The sequence below is a fragment of the Sinohyriopsis cumingii genome, chromosome 19 (assembly GCF_028554795.1).
Source record: "Sinohyriopsis cumingii isolate HCF-2022 chromosome 19, ASM2855479v2, whole genome shotgun sequence".
Lineage (NCBI taxonomy): Eukaryota > Metazoa > Mollusca > Bivalvia > Unionida > Unionidae > Sinohyriopsis > Sinohyriopsis cumingii.
In genome coordinates, this window is record NC_142979.1 from 34,658,980 (window position 1) to 34,680,023 (window position 21,044).

At 40.2% G+C, this 21,044-nt stretch overlaps 1 protein-coding gene across 2 annotated transcripts in view; it reads right to left on the reverse strand.

Annotated features, from left to right (window-relative positions):
- The window catches only part of LOC149775422 (uncharacterized), a 76,050-nt gene that overhangs the window by 24,083 nt on the left and 30,923 nt on the right, over positions 1-21,044 (reverse strand). Inside the window, exon 1 of one of the 2 annotated variants that reach the window (XM_089943916.1) lies at positions 5,907-6,035. The exons of the other annotated variant lie outside the window; for it this stretch is intronic. The gene's annotated coding sequence lies outside the window, so the exon portion shown is untranslated. Of the gene's footprint in view, positions 1-5,906; positions 6,036-21,044 lie in introns of those variants that run through there. 2 annotated transcript variants of the gene reach the window in all.

A 21,044-nucleotide genomic window follows, 5' to 3' on the forward strand; every position in this document is an offset into this window, starting at 1 on the left:
CCCATGAATCCAAGTGCCATGTCAATTATACCCACACAGGTTATTCTTGGTCAGCTGCCTTGGTTTGTCCATGGGGAAAGACATGTAGCTTCCATTTTGTTGGCATGACATGGCCAATAATGTTATCAAAACCAACATCAATAACAAATACTTCTTTGCAGCAGGGGCTGGGGCTGGCTATGTTGTGTTACACATCTTCTAGTCAGGATATACACTTGGACAAAGTTTCATCACACCATCTTTAGTGGCTTAACTGTTATACTTTGATAAAGACACACGTTACAAAATTGTCTATTTCCTCGCTGATGACATTGACCTTAATGCAAGCAGCATGGCAATGGTACACCATCTGGTCAAGATATATATTTTTAGAGTTCATTAAAATATCTTAGTGGTTCAAAAGTTATACTCTGGATAGTATGCAACCCAAAGAGTTACATTCCCCTCACTATGACCTTGACCTTGATGTTGGGGCACTCATGATGGTATGTGACACAATCTAGTCAAGATACAATTTTGGGCACAGTTTCATCAAGATATCTTCAGTGGTTCAAAAGTTATACACTGGATAAGGGTATGGAATTGCATTTTTCATTCTGATGACCTTGAGGCTGGTCATGACCTTCAAACATAACAAACTATTTAATAATGAGATACAGTAGAGCAAAGTTTAATAAATATCTCTCAATCAATGGGATAGTTATGACCTGGTCAGGCAGATTTTCAAGGACCAACAATAACATAACTAGGAGATGTGAGCTGATATGTGTTCGTATTTTGAGGAAACGTATGTCTTGTTATAAAGTTAAGTCACAGCTTTTGACACCCAAAGAGTTTTTACAAATTAACCTTGACTTTATCAGTTGAAATTAAGATGTCTGCAAATAAAACATACAAACTGATGAAAACTTTTTAAATATGAAGGTTCCTCAGCAAATTAAAAAGTACATTGAACATGTACAAGTGAAATGTTTTGTCACAATAAAGACACTACAAGAACACAACAAATACTTGTATAACTTTCTTCTCTCTCTCTCTCTATCTTTTACAACACACAAACACACACACACACACAGAAAATATTGACATAATATTAAAAAGTGGATTATACCAGGGGTTTGATCTTACAAGTCACCAATGAAATGATTGGCAGGTTTTTTTAATCTGCTCAATAGGAAGCAGCTCATCAAATGCAGGGTTCACAGTGTACTGTATTTTTGATGAACAGGAACAGCTTCAAAGAGTCCCATGAAGAGACTGCTGCTCTTCTGGCTGAAATGAATTTCTAAGAACTCAAAATCAGACAATCTCTTCCTTTTAACTGCAGTGTTGAAATCATCTTTGATATTCTTTAGTGATAACAACATTTTCAAATTAACTGCAGTGGTGGACATACTGAATGTCAACTTGGCACCATATTCATTTAGGACCAACTAGACAGCATAAGAAGTCATTTAGTGAAAACCCTCTGTCAGTATGACTTTCCAATCAGAAGAAGTAGTGATAACAAAAAGATTTTCAAGGTGGCTATTGTGGCAAGCGTATTGAATATTTGAATGGAACCATTAGGGCTGGCCGAACATCAAGTTGTTCAGTAAAAGCCCCATGTCTGATACAATCATTCATTCATCAGAAGCAGTAATAACACTATTTACAAGATGGACATCATATCGCTACCATTTTCATTTATGACCAACTATACATCATAAGGAGACTTCTAGTGAAAATCCCATGTCAATATTACTTTTTATTTAAGAGCAGTAGCCATAACAAGATTTTCAAGATGGCCATTATGGCAGCCATAATGAAAACAGATTCATACCATTTCATTTCTCACCACTCCGGTGGCCTAATGGTTAGAACGTCTGCCTCGGATGCGGGAGGTCATGGGTTCGATCCCCGGCTCACTCATACCAAAGACTTATAAAAATGGCACTAACAGCTGCCTCGCTAGGTGCTCAGCATTAGGAGGTTAGTGTTAGGACTGGTCGGCCTAGTGTCAGGACAATGTGACTGGGTGGGATAGCATGATACAGTCTGCGGCATGATGCCCCAGTGCTAGACATCACTATAAACTGTCACACTGTCTTGTAGTTGAGAATTTCAAAGGCACCATGACAGGAAGCTGCACACTTGGATATAAATTACTCCGGAATCTATTGTAACATAAACAAATCATTTGTTCTTGTTGACAAAGAACCCTAACACTGCATCGTTATATCATAATCCACTTATGCTGATGTATGGCCTTAGTACTTGGTGCTGTAATATAACCCAAATAGTCATGGTACCTGACAAGCTATATTTGACTAACTCTAAAGGCAGGAATGGGAATGGTTACAATCTATCAGATGATGGCAGTTTTTTACCTTTTTGTAAAATGTACCAGAAACGATAGTTTTGCTGAAACTTCAAAGAAAACTGATTACATCTGAAGCATCGATCGTTCTGTATATATACTAAGTAAATGAGAAGAAAAATATTATGTCTTTATCAATGTTTTACAATTATTTGATGTTGCCGCAGCAATAACAAATGGGCATTTGTTTGGTCCTTCAGAGACCGCCTTTACCGGCACCTTGAATAACACATGAACCTTCATCAAAGCAAGCTGAAGATCGTTGATCAAAGAAAGTCAGCAACAAACTTAAATATAAGCATTGTTTAACTTTTCATAGTGATTGAAACATATTTATTGTACCGTGAAAGTTTCCTGTTTGTAACAAAAAAGTTCATGATTACAACTGCTACCAATGTCAATGTAAAACCCAAATTAAAGTTCCAATATTTTGAACAATAGATATCTGACCATCGAGTTAAATGAAGGTAGGACATCTCGCAAGAATGTTAAAACTTTTTAATTTGTTCACGTTTTCATTTCCCTATGAACAGTGTCATCCCCCTGGTAGCCTCTGCATCATTGTAGTTGTCTCTGACGGACCAAAATCGAGGCCAGTTTAAGTACGTGTACATGTAGCATATAAAAAACTATACAGCCATGTGCTACTTGGATAATAAATATCAGAGGGAATTGTTTTGGGAAATGTGTTAACAATGGGATGAAGATCAAACAAGGACAACTGTTTTATTTAATATATGTTTTAGTTGTTTTCTAATGGGATTTGACAGACACATGAATTTTCTAACATTCAAATTCATGGATTTTTCCATGTGCATGTATATTATTCAAGACATTGTGGTTGTAAGTTGTCAGTGTATTTCAGACTAACATTCTTCATTTAATCAAAATTTCCGATTTTTTTTCCCTGCGTAAATCCGTCACCAATGACAGGACATCTCTTAAAATTTCACTTGTATGCAAAATTTCACATTTATTTTCAGACCACCACCACCACTACTTATCTAAAAATCCACTTATGCTGACAATTTTACCTGGTTCCCGAGGATGAATTAGAAGTTGGATTTTCCTGCATATATAAAACGCAAAGCACGATCAATTAAATTGTCAGAATAGTGTTCAGTGTGAATCATTTTTTAAACCAATTTAGAAAGCAATTAACTATCAGCAAAGCCCAACCAAATAAGTTTCAGAACTCCTTGTCAATGGAATTTTACTTTGTGAAGCACGCCAGCAAAAATGAGGAGGGGGAGCAATTAACTATATGCACATAGTGCGAACCTACTGACATATGTCGACTCATTTCTGACCAGGATTCACTCAGAGAATCCAGCAGAGAAGTTTGAACACCAGGACCATCTAGTACCTAGTGAGTATAGTGACGAAGACTAATGACATTTGCATTACCTTCCAACACCTTACTAAGCATATATTTGGCTTGAAGTAATTGCAGCATTGTGTGGCAAATAATATTTTAAAAAAAGGGAAAAGTTTTGGGCATATGGAAACTGGAGTCCCCGGCTTGTGGAATTTCAGTCAAACTTGTGATTCTTTTAAAGTCAACAGCCCTGGGCCTGTGTCTAAAACAAATTCTGTAAGCTCTGATGTCTGTGCTACTAGCCAGCATGTGCAGATTATACCTTTGGTTTAAGTTGCTAACACGCCATTTGAAAAAGCCATTTTGAAACTAAATGAGAACAAAATAAAAAAAACAAAAAACAAACAAGACAAGGGTTCTCTATCCTATCCCCAACCAAAGATGAAAAACCAGTTTTTATATGGAAATGCTGTGTGCACTTCAGGAGAAGAACAGCTATAAGCTGTTGCTAATTATACAAACAGACACAGGGTTAAAGACTTTGTTCAGTCAATTGATCAAGTCTTGTAAAAAGAAGCTGAGGAAGGTTGGAATTCCTGTAAATTCCTTTGTGAATGCTCATGAAAGTAATGAAAAACCCATATCAGAGCCAGAAAAAGTGTATATAAAATATCTTATCAGCAGACACTAACTACTCTATTATTTAACTTATATCGGCACAATCGTACAAGTGCATTTTAGTGTTATGATGTTTCTGTGCATCCATAAATCATTCCACTAGAAATGATTTTCGTTAACTTTAGCTTTTTCCTTGTGATTCCACACTTGGTGTAATAATGATACACACTTCAAGTTATTAACAGACAAATCAAACAAATCTGTACCCTTATGCGATTTAACTAAAATGGGTAGTTCCTCTATAACTGAGAGCCATGTGCATTTTATTTAACATGTAAACCAATTCTGTAAATCAATAATAATTGGCTGGAGGAAAACCTTAAAACTGAACCTGTACCAAGTAACATACAGTAATAAGAATCATTGTAATGGTATGTTTACACTTTTCTTGGAATCTATTTACAGTGATCATAATATCAATGATACAGTTAGTTAGTTAGTTAGTTCTTAGCTACGATGTCGTAGCCTCAACTTGATTTGTTGTGGTTGAGGCTATGAACTGATCCCATATCATGTAATGGAGCAAAAAAAATCATCACTAAAGTCAGAAAAACAAACAGTGTAGAAATCAACTACATAAGTATAATCATGTTGTGAAAGAAGTTTGGCTTATTTTGAATTTATTAAGACCTTACACGATAAAATAAATTGGCATGGTTACTCTAACCTTATCCTGTCCATCATGACAGATAACACAAGACTCTCATCGTGACCCCTTTTCTACGTAAGGCTTGCCAGACCATATTTTGGATAGTCTACGATATATTATTATCAATCAAGTGCAAATAATATCTTTTTGGTGGAATTTCAAAGTTTTAATGTGCAGAATTTCTGACCCAAACGGCGCCAAATTTTTACGACTTGTTTTTACATTTCCAAATAAGGCGTAAATGTCCTCATATGGCACACAAACAAATGAGGCTGAGAACGGAAGTAATCATTATTTGAAATAATATGGCGGATGATCTAAACGAAAATATCGGCTAAAAAAAGGTAAACGAGATTTTACAACTATTTCTACAATGATTTTCGATACCTCCGGTATTAAATAAGAGAACTACTCAATTTATTGGATTATATGCAAGGAATATGTTTAAGTGTTATTATTAGGCTAAAAGTGCGCCGGGTGTGAATCACACCCGGCTTGCTCCATTAACACACAGGGGCTCGTTACAAAGAAAATCAAGGGATGGGGTTATTACAGGTTAGAACCCCCATCCCTTGATTTTATTTGTAACAAGCCCCTGTGCATTAACACGTATATGCTCATGTTAGTACCATGTCCACGAGGTACGAGTAAGGGTACTAATATTAGTACTAGTTAGTTCTCTACACGGGGGTTCATATAGTTGCTTACTTACAATTTAACAGTCATACATATAATGTATTATTTATATTATATGTGTGACTGATAGTTAAATTGTAAGCAACGATACGAGACCCTTTAGTTATCTGCGGTATGAATCTATGATTGACACACTGGATCTGAAATTCACTGCATCTTCATTATCATTTATCGTTTTGAAAAATATCATAAAGTTTAATTTATACCGTATGAAATATCAGAAATCAAAATCATCAAATTCTTCACGTAGACCCCTTATTGTGATTCCAACGTTGTCAACAGTCTTGCACACCCGTAAACAACATTGTCTTGCAGTGCACATCCGCAAGAAGAACCGGAAGTCCACAGCTAGAACCACTGCTAAACATCCACGCTGGGAACCAATTCAAGAGTAATTTCCCTTTTTTAACAATTGTAGGAAGAAGAAGAACTACAAATATGTTACCTCTGTCTCTTCAAGTAAAGTGAAATAACAATATTTATTCGTGCACGGAGTACTGTAATATAAAGTGATTTTTCTTCTTTTTTCTCACAGCTAAAGCGAAGGCATATGAAAACATTCTCTCTCCCCCCCCATATTTGATATTTCAATGCAACATGACAAAATCATCACATATGTTTCTTACGTTTACAGACAAAATTTGTTTGCAAAATATTAAACCTCAATTTGGAGCTATCATTGTTCATGTTAAATGTTCCATTAGTAAGTAAAAACGTATTTCTACTACTAAATATGTCATCTACAGTAACTCTCTCTCTCTCTCTCTCTCTCTCTCTCTCTCTCTCTCTCTCTCACACACACACACACACACACACACACACACACACACACACAGACACACATGTCACACAACGCACACAGAGCAACAGTGAATCTCACAAACCTCTCTCTCTCTCTCTCTCTCTCTCTCTCTCTCTCTCTCATTTAGATACACCCGCGATAGGAATCAAATAAGCGCACGAGCTACCGCACCATAGGGAGAGTATTGTGCCTGCACAAAATTCAGGTGAAATTAGGGGACCTTTTGGAATCCTCGATTAATATGGGTAAACTCGGACAAAGAACAAACAACTCATAGTACCCACTTGTTTCACCACTGGTGCCAAGATGGAGGGCCTGTCCTGTACACGTCTCCATCCTCGACTTAACTTCATTCCACAAAAAAATCTATAAAAACCTCAGACCCTTTTCGTCTGTCTCACACACAGTGTGAACATGACGTCCCTTCAGTCGCATCTTCCCGTCAAATTGATTCGTGCCTTGTACGGCATCAGTCGAGAAAAAAATCCACAAATACGAGCTCGTGTCTTAGAAGCTAGTCTCAAAGAAGTCTTACGATGGTTCACGGTGACGTCACGTCAATTACTCCAAGGAATCATTCAGATTCCTCATCAAACCAAACGCTTTTTCGATCGAAACAAAGTCGCTTTAACCCAACTGGCCGATTCCCGCATTGACACTCAAACCAAACAACAAATCATTTTGAAACCTGGAGGGAGCGGTACTCTAGGAGGGGTCATCATTCGCTCTCTCTTAAGATGGGATCCTAATGCTCCCAAAGTTTTCCCCAAGACAAAAAAAGCAGTCAAACGAAGCTCCAAGAAGAAAAAGAAAAAGACCAGGTCCTCAAAAAGACCCGTGTCCTCAAGAACTTCTCCAGTGGCGGGACCCTCCTCTGACCAGACACCACCCCGGAAAAAGAAAAGAAGCCCTCAGAAAAAGAAACAGAGAAAAGTCCCCAGAAAAAGAAAAGCCCACAGAAGAAAACTAGTCGCAAGAGAGGCACTTCGGCCAGGACGCAACCTTACACTCGCAAACCACGACCTGCCACGGCAGTGACTGCGTCTCCGGTAACCTCAGGTTCCATCACTTCTCCGTTGATGTCACCAAGAACCGAACAGTACTTGGAGACGTTGATCACACCAAGAACTTCTCCGTTGATGACCCCAAGAACTTCCCCAGTGGCAGGATACTCCAGTTTCGCAACAGTGGCTGCGGCTCACAAAGTACCTGCTCCCAAAGTCAAAGTCCAAGAAAGATCGGGCATGTTACAAAGTTTACTGGATTTGTCCAAGCAAGAACTGGCTCGATTTAGTCCGTTGCGTACCCCTCCACGACGTGTCATGCCTGTCCTCAAGTTGATACGACATCAAGACAATCAGTGGCGACGCGTTCCAGTATAAAAAAGGTCTGTGACTAAGTAGGGGTATCAGTGTTTTTGGTGCTGAAGACTCAAAGATGTCACCCTCCAGAAAACATCCCTCTTCTAAACCCCAAGGAAAGAAAAGGAAAGGACTGCCTCCTCATTTAGTCAAACATGGGGACATGTTATCTGTCCTGTCCAAAGCTTCTCCACCCCTACGAAAAAAACTCATTCAAACAGCCTCCAAAGAGGTCATAGATACCGTGTGCGAATGTTGTTTGAACGTCTTGAAAGGCACGATCCCTTTGTCCAAACACCAGAAACAATGCTTAGGTAAACATCGTCACGTTCTTCGCCAAATGGTTCAAAAGAAAATTCCCATTCGTCAAAAGAAGAAGATGTTGGTCTAACGTGGAGGCATTTTACGCCTCTTGTTAGGTCCCTTACTGAAAGGAGTCTTGGGAACCATATTGGGAGGACTGGTGGGAGCAAGATAAAAAGGCCCTCGGAAGTGCCAAGATCTCAGAATTGACCCCTGACAACCCCATGGAAGGACGAAAACTAGCTTTAGTGCCTTACAAACGATGGATGGAATACCATCGTTGGCAAGAACAACGCACTCCGCATTTACCTCCCAATCCCCATTTGAGCGAGATGTCCCAGTTGCAACAGGAATTGCAGTCCTTGATGGATCGCCAAGCTTTGTCCGAAACAGAAAAATCGCAAAAGTACGGTCAACTCTTGCAACGACTGCAACTCTTTCACCAGAAAGTTTTAGACGAAACAGCTCTACCCACTCTGAAAGATTTTAAGACCTTGATGAAAAGTCCAGCACCATCACCAGTACCAGTACCAGTACCACCACTACCAGTGACCAAGACAGAAAAAGGAGAAGAAGAAGAAGGGTTTCAAACTCCACCAGAAAAAGTACGCAAGTTAACAACACCACCTACCTCCAGAATTGGATGCATTAAAAAGATGATGGCCACCCCTTCTTCCTCACAAGAGAAAAAGAAAGTGAAGACAGAAGTGAAGACAGAAGTGAAACAAGAACCGATATCCCCCGCTCAGACATCCTCCTCTTCAACACCTATTGCCGGTCGCACACGCAAAGCATTGCAATCCAAGAAAGTACCCCAAGAGAAAAAGAGTAGCATCCTCCAAGAGTGGGTGTCTTATTAACACACAAACACAAAAAAATGGAAAAAAGTCTTAGCCAGCATTTACTACGATCCCTCTCATCCTGCAGGTTACGCAGGAGTTCAAAAATTGTATCGTGCTGCCAAAACTCGATTGAAAAGTCTCCGTTTACCTCAAGTGCAACGATGGTTACAAGAACAAGCTACCTATACTTTACACAAACCCATTCGACGCAAGTTTACCAGAAGTCGCACCCGAGTGGAAGGCATCGATCATCAATGGCAAGCCGATTTAGCCGATGTCTCTCATTTGGCCAGCTACAATCGTGGCTACAAATATTTGTTTTGTGTCATCGACGTCTTTTCCAAATTTGCATGGGTCGTGCCCTTGACTTCCAAATCGAGCAGCGAGTTAGTGCGAGCCCTGCAACGAGTGCTGAAACAAAGTGGTCGTCACCCTCTTCGATGGCAAACGGACAAAGGTACCGAATTTCTGAACCAAGCTTTCCAAAAAGAATTAAAGAAACATGACATTCATTTTTTTACCACCGAGAATCCCGAAACCAAAGCCAGCATCGTGGAACGTTTTCAACGCACTTTGAAAGAACGCATGTGGAAATATTTTACGCATCACCACACTCTGAAGTACATCGACATCTTACCGCATCTGGTGCAAGCGTACAACCAATCTTACCATCGAAGCATCGGACGTGCCCCGCACGAAGTGACTCCCGACAACGAAGTGTTGATGTTTGAGCGCCTGTTTGGTACGTCCCCGACGAGGGCTGTCCCCAAGAAAAGTGGAGAGTTGACCGTAGGAGATTGGGTGCGCATTGGCAAAACCAAACGCACTTTTGTCAAAGGTTACTTACCTAACTGGACGACCGAATTGTTTCGTGTCACTGGACGAGTGCATGGCCGTCATCCTGCCGTCTATAAATTGGAAGACATGAACGGAGAAGTGCTCAAAGGAACGTTTTATTTGCCCGAGTTACAACGTGTCACCAAAAAAGAAGACGACGTGTACGACATCGAAAGCATTCTCGAACGCAGAACCCTTAAAGTAGGCAAACGACGTGTCAAAGAAGTCAAAGTACGTTGGAAAGGATATCCACCCAGTTTCGATTCTTGGATCGACGCTTCCCAAGTCATCGACTATAAAAAGAAGTGACCATCATGCCCTTTCACACAGACCACTCCTTCACCCAGTTCTTCTCTGCAAGATTTACAAAAACAACCCTTGTGGGTGTGGTGCGGAGAACGAGTGCCTAAAACGCAAATCGTCTTTTTCTGCCAAATCTTCGTGGTGTATTGTGTCATCGGGGCAGCCATTGCCAATTTGAGTTTGCAACAAGGAGACAAACAATTGTGGACCATTTTATTGAGCAGTTGCACCGGTTACCTGCTTCCTAATCCCTCCCTGAAATTGACCTCGAACGGGAACCACGGAAACCTTGCGTCCAGTGCCAGTGCCAGCCACTACTCCAACAACAACCCCATTTTGAGCGGAGACACGCCTCTGACGTCCAGCAACCCCTCGGACAGCCACAGAACTCTGGAATTATGAGTCACCAAAACCAATTTTACTTAACCTTACCCAGTGACAGTTCCATGGATGTGTTTCCCAAGAACACGTTGTGCTGTTACACGGCCAAATTACCTCAGACCATCCCCTTAGATCACGAAGCCCATTGGGAAGTGGCTTTAGTAGAAATCATTCACCCGACCCAAGTCCTCAATATCCTTCCCAATCAAAATTTTTTGATGTGGAAATTCATGACGAGCAAATGCAACAGTGGATGGATAGCAATGTCAAATATGACAAGAAAACCCGTACACAAAAGTACACCACCTATCACTTGTTTATTCCCCCAGGCTATTATTTTAGTGGTCAACATTTGGTCAGCACCATAGCCTCCAGGTTTAATGTCGTGTTTCTGAAAGCTTTGGAGCATGTCAACAAAAGTGTCACCATGGAGTACCACAAAGCAGCTCGTCGCTTCTCGATGAAATTTGAACGGAGTAAAATCATGTCCATTTTATTTTGTCCTGAATTGTTTGACATGTTGGGCGGAGACATGGACATGAGAATGGCCATGATGAAGAAAAACGAATTGCCAGTCGTTTACGACAGCGAGTCTTTTAGCAAGTTATTTCGTGCCCCGGTAGAACTGAACCAAGGACTGAATTTGATGTTTGTGTACTCCGATGTGGTGGAGTACAACGTGGTGGGACAAACCTCCGCACCGTTACTACGTGTCATTCCTTTCAAAGTGGATTATGCCACGGCCACTGACGAAGAAGGTGGAAACACTTACCACGTTCACCGCGAATTTGTCCATCCTCACTATTTGCCTGTCAGTAAGTCGTATTTGGACACGGTCAACATTGCTATAAAAGGAGATTTGGGACAAAATATTTCATTCACCAAAGGAAAAGTCACGGTGAAACTCCATTTTCGAAAACGGTTCTCTCACGATTCGTAAGTCATGTATCCAGTGTACCGAGGGGTTGCTCGACAGCGAGGACACGGTTTAGGAGATATGTTGAAATCAGCCTTTCGTTCGGTGGCCCCGGTGTTGAAACCGATGGTGACACGCGGTTTGCACGCCTTGAAAGATGCGGCACTGACACAAGGCAAAGAATTTCTCCAAAATGTCATCATCGACAAACAAAACCCTAAAGAAGCTTTCTTGAGGGCAGGCAAAAATGTCTTGCTGCAAACGGGCAAAGACCTTTTGAACCGACGAGACACACCTATAAATGCCCTGCACGCTACCGAGTCAGGCATTCAGCAAGGACAAGGCAGAAAGAGACGACGAAGAAAACACCCTTTCACCAGACTTCAAGCTAGAAAGGCAAAGAAAAGAAGAACCGTTCGAGACTTAGACGTTTTCGATTATTGAGAAACAGACAAAAAAATGATGCACCGAGAGTCTTGCGCTTGTTCCAAGTCGGAACTGGATTTCTTTGCCATGCCCCCTACCATGATGACGATGCAAGAATCCCAATGGGTGGAATTTCATCCCGTCTCCTCTTTGACGGATTCCGCTCCCATCGAGTTTGAAATCAAAGGACAACCCGAAGATTACATCGACCTGAATAGCAGTTACCTGTATTTGAAAGTGAAAGTGATCAAAACGGACAACACCAATCCAGGAGGCGATGCTAGAGTAGCTCCTGTCAACAATTTCATGCATTCCTTGTTCAGCGAAGTGGACTTGTACTTGAATAACAAACTGGTCAGCAGCAGCATGGATACTTACCCATATCGTGCCTACTTGGAAAATCTCTTGACATACGGAAAAGAAGCCAAGAATACTCATCTGGATGCTTGCGTGGTATGGAAACCTGACACGGCAGGTGTAGGCACGTTTAGCGACACAGTCCTGACAGAAGATGACAATCCTCACAATGTGGGGTTTAACGACCGTCGTAAGAAAATTCTGCAAGGGCGAAGTTTAGAACTGATGGATCGTTTGCATTTGGACATGTGGTTACAAGAAAAGTGTTTGCTGAACGGGGTGGATATCCGTCTGAGACTGAATCGTAGCAGTGCCGCTTTCCATTTGATGGCCCATGCCAACGAATACAAAACTATCATTCAAGAAGCCCGACTTTACGTGCGTCGTGTGGAAGTGTTACCTAATTTGGGAAACGACGTCAGTCAGACGTTGAGCAGAACGACCGCCAAGTATACGACGCGTAGAAGTGAAAACGTTCACCATTCCCGCTGGACAGCGATCTATGATCGAAGATCATCTGTTCCAAGGACAGTTACCCAAGCGTTTGATTGTTGGTATCGTCAGGAATTCAGCCTTCAACGGAACCCACGATCAAAATCCTTTTGAGTTTCAACATTACAATGTGTCCAAGATCGAAGTCAGTCGCGACGGCAAGACCTTGTGTACCCGACCCTTTGAGCCCAACTTTGGTGTCGCAATGAATTATTTGAGATCGTACTTGTCCCTGTACAAAGCCGCGGGACAGTTAGGAACCAACACCAGTCACGGTATTTCGTACGACGATCATGCAGGAGGCTATGCTTTGTGGGGTTTTGATTTCACTCCAGACCAAGGCAGCGACGAGGAACATTTCTACCCTATAAAATCGGGCCAGATTCGTGTGGAACTTCAGTTTGCAAATCCACCTCCAGATCACACAGTGAACGTCCTCCTGTATGCAGAATTCGACAATACCATAGAAATCAACAGTTTGAGAGAAGTCATTCTAGACTATTAGAAGCCATGGAAGACTGTTATCCCTCTTTGCCTAGTGGAGAAACTTTAGACATGAAATGTGAGGAGACCGTGGAAGGAGAATCCCAAGACAAAGACGAAAAGGACATCATGATCAAGTCCAGATGTCCAGAACAAGAACAGCAATTGGTCTCCTACTGTGCTACATACCTGGCAGACACAGTTACGATATGGATGAAGCATGATTACTATGAATGTCAAAACATCAGTCAAGAAGAAAAATTCAAAGAATATCTGGACGAAGCTTGGAGTCTGTTTAAAAAAGACGTGTTACGTTGGTGGTATAAAGACTTGCGTGAACATTTCTGTCCTCCATTAACGACTCAAGAAATCCATTACATCAAAGCCCTCTTTGACAAATTCAAAGAGAAAGTTGAGATCGAAATTGATCACTTATTATCAGCAAAAGAACATTTAGTGACTTATTTTGATCATGGTTTTTCTAGAAACGATGAGAAAGTAAATCGTTGATTTTGTGACTAGTATGCTTATTTTGTTGTCTTCAGCTAGGAAACGTAGTGTCCATCCATGACTCAATGACTTGCAACAGTGGAAATCACAATTTCATTCACAACGTTGCCAACCCTGTTTAAAGTAGAGTGTAAATTGAAAGAAATGTTTGTCATTTGAAAAAAATGTTTGATGTTATATTGTTGGATTATTGTTAAAAAAATGTTAGAGTTGTTGGTTAGTGTTAAGTGATTTTGAATAAAAAATGTTGTGCTTTGAAAAAAAAATGCCTTTGTCTTTTGTTTGACTATAGGAATGTCGATTCATGCACTTTGACTTCTCTCTATCTTTCTCATGACACTCATTAAACGTTGCGGATCGAAAACCGTGGAGGGATGTTTTCCTTCACGTCCGCGCTTTGACTTTAAGAACCGGGATAGACTCCAGTCTAACCATCCATTGTTGACTCATCCTCCTACGAAGATGTGCTCCAAACTAGCTAAGCTAAACGAAGCCTACGTGAATTTGCATAGGGTCAGACACAGTCTGATACCGAAGCCAGAAGAAATAGAGAACGTGAGAATGCTAAAAGTCACTGAAGACCTGATCGAAGAGCTCTTCAGAGAAGAAGTGAACAGGGAGAAAGAAGAATGGACAGAGAAGTACAGACTTCAGAGACAGCAGCAACAGCAGCAGCAGCAACTTGAACCTGACAAAGGCTTTGTCGATTGTCGTATCGACACCAAAGAGTTCTTCTTCTCTTTCCGAAGAAGCAGACCTATCGCCAGAAAGTCCATCCTGAGAGGACGTAGCATTCTTAGAAACTAAAAGATTGCCATAGCAAACAAAAAAACAGCCCTTTTCAGGGCTACCCAATACTCTAGAAAAGAAATAACAATCCAATTGCCAATATGTGTAGGTAGAGTAGTGTGTATATAAACACTGACTCTTTTATAGTGTGAGTGTTTGTGTTTGTGTATATGATTGTGTGCTTGTAAGTGCTCAAGTACGTTGGTGTGGATAGTATATTAAGATCAAGTTTTTTTTTTTTTTGTTTTTTTTTTTGCTGCTTGACGTGTGGGGAGAGTAGATTTAGGGTTAGATTTCTTTGAGTATGTGGATAGTATATTGAAGTGATTAAAGGAGACTAGAAATCAAAATTTTCCTTCTACGTATGTAATTCTCTACAGATTTTAATTCGACTGACATGTTTATAAATTAAATATATTAAGCGGGTAGTGATTTTATTGCATGGAAGATACCACGATTCCGTAAATTGCCGAGTTTTTCCGAGTTTTAATGAGACTACAGATCACGTGGTACCGTGACGCAATACTAGCCAGTCCTCGAATACAAACATAAACATTGGCGAGCGAGGCAGACGGAAGGAGACCACATTTGGGTTGCACATTCAAAACTTGAATCTGCAGTCTGATATAATAGTTTATGTACTGTACTGGTCAGTGTTAAAAGAATTTGTTTAGGCACAGGCCCCGGGCAGGTGACTTAAATAAACTCAAGCCCTGACTGAAATTCCACAAGCCCGGACAGTTCATACCTGTCAACTCTCAAGCCGGGAGAAAAACCTCCTGATTTTGGGGGTATTTCCTCATCTACATCTCGATCTCGTAATATCTCTAAATTTTTCGCAGCGAAGTCCCGATAATTACATTATGTCTGTCAATTTTCATTTGTCAGAAGAAGAAAAAACCAACCCCAAACCGTTTATAAATAGATATAACGTATGCAATCCACAGTCTAAGCTGCCACACTGCAGACATCGTTGTGATATGACTGAAAAATTGTTAAAGCTACGTTAAAAATTCAAATCACACGCACACACGTCTAAATCCGGCACTGGACGAAATAATTAATATCACACAACATTTTTTTTCTTTTTTTTTCTTCTTCAGTAAATAGAACGTGAAAATTAAACATTATTCAAGTAAATTTCAGATGTTTTTAAACAACTACAACAGTACTATAGTATAACAAAATTAAAAGAATACAATTGTCACCAATTAGCTAAAATGAATGATCACTGTGAAATTTTCTCTGCAAACAAAAATCGCATCTCCATTTCCGCCAAAGAAACTCGGCCAGTTAACACATGACATTCCTCGACCGTATATGTAAAGTTTAATTACCATAATTAAATTAAAAGGAATAAAACAAAATATACCATGCAGTATATGTGGCCCTAAAGAACTAATTCTGAATAAATATTTTGTTCAGCAAACAGTGTTACATGCATTAAGACTTAAACCTGAAGTCCATGGCATCGTAAGTAACAACAAAATAGGCATCGTTTATTTTGGCAATCAATTGCTGGTGCTTACACACACACACACTGTCGAACAGGGTTTCTTTGAAGTATGTCCGAAGGGCAGTCCTTTTCACAAGATCAATGCAAGGATGGAATATGTTCATCAGTCACATCGGCTTTATTGTGATGTGATGTGATTTTGATTTTTAACGTAGCTTTAACAATTTTTCAGTCATATCGCTACGATGTCTGCAATGTGGTAGTTTATAGTGATGTCTAGCACTGGGGCATCATGCCGCAGACATGTAGCATGATGTCCCACCCAGTCACATTATCCTGACACCAGGCCGACCAGTCCTAACACTAACCTCTTAATGCTGAACGCCAAGCGAGGCAGCTGTTAGTACCATTTTAAAAGTCTTTCGTATGACTCGGCCGGGGATCGAACCCACGACCTCCCGCATCCGAGGCGGACGCTCTAACCATTAGGCCACCGGAACGGTCACATCGGCTTTATTGTTTGCGTACTTAAATCAAAACTTTAGCTATTTTGCAATTTAGCCAGAGCTGACCAGAATATGCAAAATGGGCTTGTCCTGGGTGAATAATAAGGCGTATCACATGGAGAAAAGGTACGTCCCATGGGCGCTCGCACATTGGGGCAAGGGGTTGGGTCAATAGTCCCCCCCCCCCAGTTTCTATTGTCAGCCATTTAATGTGAAACTTTGACCTCTTTTCTTTTAATCGCTGTTATTTAAACTGCCCAAGGAATAATTTTATATCAGTTCCAATCATTACAGATTACCGTTTATGCATACTACATGTATACAATGATTTTTTTAAAAAATTTGTAATTTTTATAAGATTACTGAAAATTGTGTTTTCTCGAAACACGACAGGTTTAGAATATTATTTTTGGCAAAGCCTCCATTTGATTAAAATCAAATCTAAATTTCACCTTGGACAGTATTGATTTGATTTAGATTGTGCCATGTTAAGGCATGCATGTCAACATCTTGAAAATACATTTACTAATTTCACCAGCGCGATCAAAGTTTCCTCAGGCAAACAATTTTTGTTTCGACAAGCCTGACGGGCACCTCATTTTGAATACAGGATGGGCCGGAACTAAAACCAGAGGGACCCAGGGTGTCGGGCTATCCGATTTATTTTTAGCACTGCTGGTGTATATAAAAGATCTGTGAACTGATTGTTGCATTTTGTGGTCACTTACTCGGCCTTCTGCCTATTTTCGTAACTCGCACGTTCAACACTTTTCCCAGGATTTAAAATATTCAACGTTATGTCTGGAACAGAGCCAACTTTTTGTCTAAGCCTAGCGTTTGCGTATCCTTGAGCTGCCATTTTTTCAGAATCCCTGTCGTAACAGTTCTTTGAGAAATGTAACGAGCACATAGGGCTGTATGGTGTTGCTTTGAAATCGACTCGTCTGTAATAATGTATCCATTCTTTCAGTATGCCTTTATCTTTCGGAAAAGAAAAAAAAATGTTGTCCACTGGCTTTTCTTAATGTTTTATTACACCCGTAAGCAACGCAAAACGGTATTGTCTTTTACTCTGGCAACTCCCACTTGGGCTGCTGGAGTCGCTACTATGACGTCACATCCCGAAAGTAACCGAATAGGCGCGGAAATTTTGCATACGAGGTCACGGAAATTCAGCTCCTAGAAGAGAGGCCAATATTTTAATATTGGCATTTCGGTCGCAGATGATACTTCAGAATAAGGTTTACTGCTATAGTACCTTTATTATTATCCAATATTTCCATTGGTTTCTGGTCTCCTTTAATGAACATTTTTAGAATAGTGGTGGGTAGTATAAAAAAGTGAGTGAGTGTTTCTTTTAGGTCCGCGCGTTGTTGGGTTATGATCTAGGTAATATCAATATTGTGTCTTGGGGGATGTTTTCCTTCACGTCCGCGCTTTTAGTATAACTTAAAAACTAATCGTCAGTTGGGCTACCCATCGTCGACCTGTTAACAGCAAGACAATGAATACAAGGATTGTGAAACTGCTAGAACTCCAGATGCACATGGAATATGCCAGGCGCATAGTAAATGAACTGTCCGCGGAGGCTATCGTAGAAGAAGCAAGAATAAAGAAGGAAGAGGGGGAGAGAAGAGAGAGGGAAGAGGAGGCAAAGAAAATAGGAGAGAGGATGACTTACAAGATACCAGAGACAGAGGATTGGGGTTCTGAAGCGAATCATCCCGCCTCTGCACTCTCAAGACAACAAGTAAAAAGAGACTGGAGTCGAAGATGTGTGTGTGGTGCCAGACCACGAAGGTGCCAGCATTAGATAGGTGCATCTGAAGTTCTAAAACAAACAGCCCTTTTCAGGGCTACACAATACTCTAGAAAAGAAATAACCATCGATTTGCCAATGTGTGTAGGTAGAGTAGTGTGTATATAAACACTGACTCTTTGTGTGTGTGTGTGTGTGTGTGTGTGTTTGTTTGTAAGAGCTCAAGTACGTTTGTGGGGATAGTAAATTTGGGTTTAATTTTATTGCTTTGCGTGTGTGTGTAGATAGTAGATTTGGGGTTAGTTTATTGCTGATTTAACTTATGTGGATAGTATATTATATGAAATGAGAAAAGTGGGGGATGTTTTCCTTCACGGCCGCGCGTTTTAAGTGATGATCTAGGTAATATCAATTTTAAGTCTTAGGGGAATGTTTTCCATCACGTCCGCGCTTTCAGTATAAGAACCCACAGAGTTTGATGTTCGAACCATTCTACGGAATAATAAAAACGAAGATGGTGGTTGCAAGTGAGTTGTTTAACAACTTGGTACATATATACTATTGGATAATGGATGGTATCTATGTAGTGGAGAGACTAGAAAAAGAATGGAAGATAGCAGAGTACCTGTACTACGCTAAATGCCTAAACGTAGCAAAAGAAGTGATAGCAGGAATGATAGAAGAGGAGGAAAAGAGATTGAGAGGTATGATAAATCCCACCTATGTCAGAGTGGGAAGCCTTAAGGAAGCACTTGACAATGCAAGCAAAGTCAGGTGCTTTCTTGAAAATATGTCACATGGGACAGAGTGCTCTTTTGTGGAGAGAGGTCTGGACAGACTGAAGAAAGGAGAGGAGTTGATGAGAAAAGTGATGGAGGTAGAGGTCAAGAAGATTAAAGAGAGATGGAATAAAGTAAGAAACGATCAGGAAAACAAAAAGAAAGAGGCAGAGTTTGAGCGGCTAAACAACAATTGGATCAAAGTCCAGGAAAAGTTCAGAGCCATGGGTCATCCTGACTGGATAACAGAGAAGAAGAAGAAGAAGAAGAAGAAGAAGAAGAAGAAGAAGAAGAAGAAAGGAATAATGGAAAAAGTGAGATCTTGGTGGAAGAAGTGGAGGAAATAGAAGAAGAAGAAGAAACACAAAGGCCCTTTTCAGGGCCACTCCTATTTCTAGAAAAAAAAATGACTTTCAATTGCCTACCCCCGAATTATTATTTTATGTGTGTGTGTGTGTGTGTGTGTGTGTGTGTGTGTGTTATGTCCCTCTCCCCCTGTTCCCTTTCCATAGACCCATCAGGTCTGGACCCTGTTACAATTCCCCATGTTCAATTTCCCTTGTCGCTAGAGTTGCCCATGCTTTTTTCCCCATGTTCAATCCCCTTGAGGCTAGAGTGGCCCAAGACTTTTCTCCATTTTTAATTTCCCTTGAGGCTATAGTGGCCCAGGGTTTTTCTCCATGTTAAATTTCCATTGAGGCTATAGTGGCCCGGGGGGGGGGGGTCTTGTAATGCTAATTTCCATTCAGGCTATAGTGGCCCCCTTTACTACTTACGAGCATTTACATCATCGATCATAACATTCTCACCAGGAACCAAAACAATTAAAGGCATTTTCTAACAATAGTCAAAATCATTTCTACGTTATTTCAAATTCTGTGTTCATGATCAATCTAGGAACTTCACGAAGCGCTTTTACTCTGTCATGTAGCGCCTACTAAAATGGGGTATGTAATACCACTCGAATATTTGCATCCATACTGTAAACCAGCCTCTAAATTCGTGTTTCTCTACTGCACATTGATAAATATAGTCTAGTCTGTAAATGTACAGAAATCAACGAATATGATGGAATTCTATTGTTTCGTGTTCATTAGAAGATATATGGACATGTGCTATGAAGTACCGTATGAATTCTAGCACCCGTATGAACAACCAACTTATACATCTTTGTTTGTATGTGCCTAAGTAAAATGTATTGGGGTTCCTTCACATCAATCTACCATTTCAATTTTAGCATACTTGCTCAGAACCAACTTGTATATTTCTCTTTGTAAATGCCTGACTAATATATATATATAATGGGTTTCCTTCTCCTTTGTAGACGTCAATTTATCTCCATGTAGAATAAGGACATTCTCATCATGAATTATAAAATCCCTGCTGGGAACCAAAACAGTTTAACGTATGTTTTATCATACAGTAGTTAGGATTTTTGAAATTCTGTGTGCTGTATAAATCAACAAATTTCAAATTGTTCGTGCTTTTCATGTTGTTTCACTTACATCAAAGATTCATGCACCTGAGCTAAGAAGTGACATATCAATTTGTGCATCCGTGTTCAGAACCAGTTTATATATTTCTCTTTGTAAAAGCCTGAGTCATATATATTTAGTTTCTTACACATCTATACACGTCACATAATATCCATGTATATCATTTCGCATTTCTTCATCATTAGGTATTGCAATTTAGCAGCTATATTCTTAAATCGTTGGTCACAAGACCAATTTCGTATCCAAGGTATCTAAAATAGTTTCTTTCAAGCGATGCATCTGCGCTCAAAACCACGACCTTCTTACCACTGCCTTTCACAGCACAAGTTGATGCCAAAATAAAAGTCAGTATTACTTTTTTTTAACAATCACCATCTGATACTAACCACCAGTAAATTAATGGACTATTCCATTTTATTTAAAGACAAACACCGTTGTTGTTGTGGGGTTTAACGCCATTTTTCAGCACACGATAGGCTATACATGGCAGCCAGTATTAATGGTGGAGGAAGAACCCGGGAAAACCCCGAAAAGAACCACCGACCC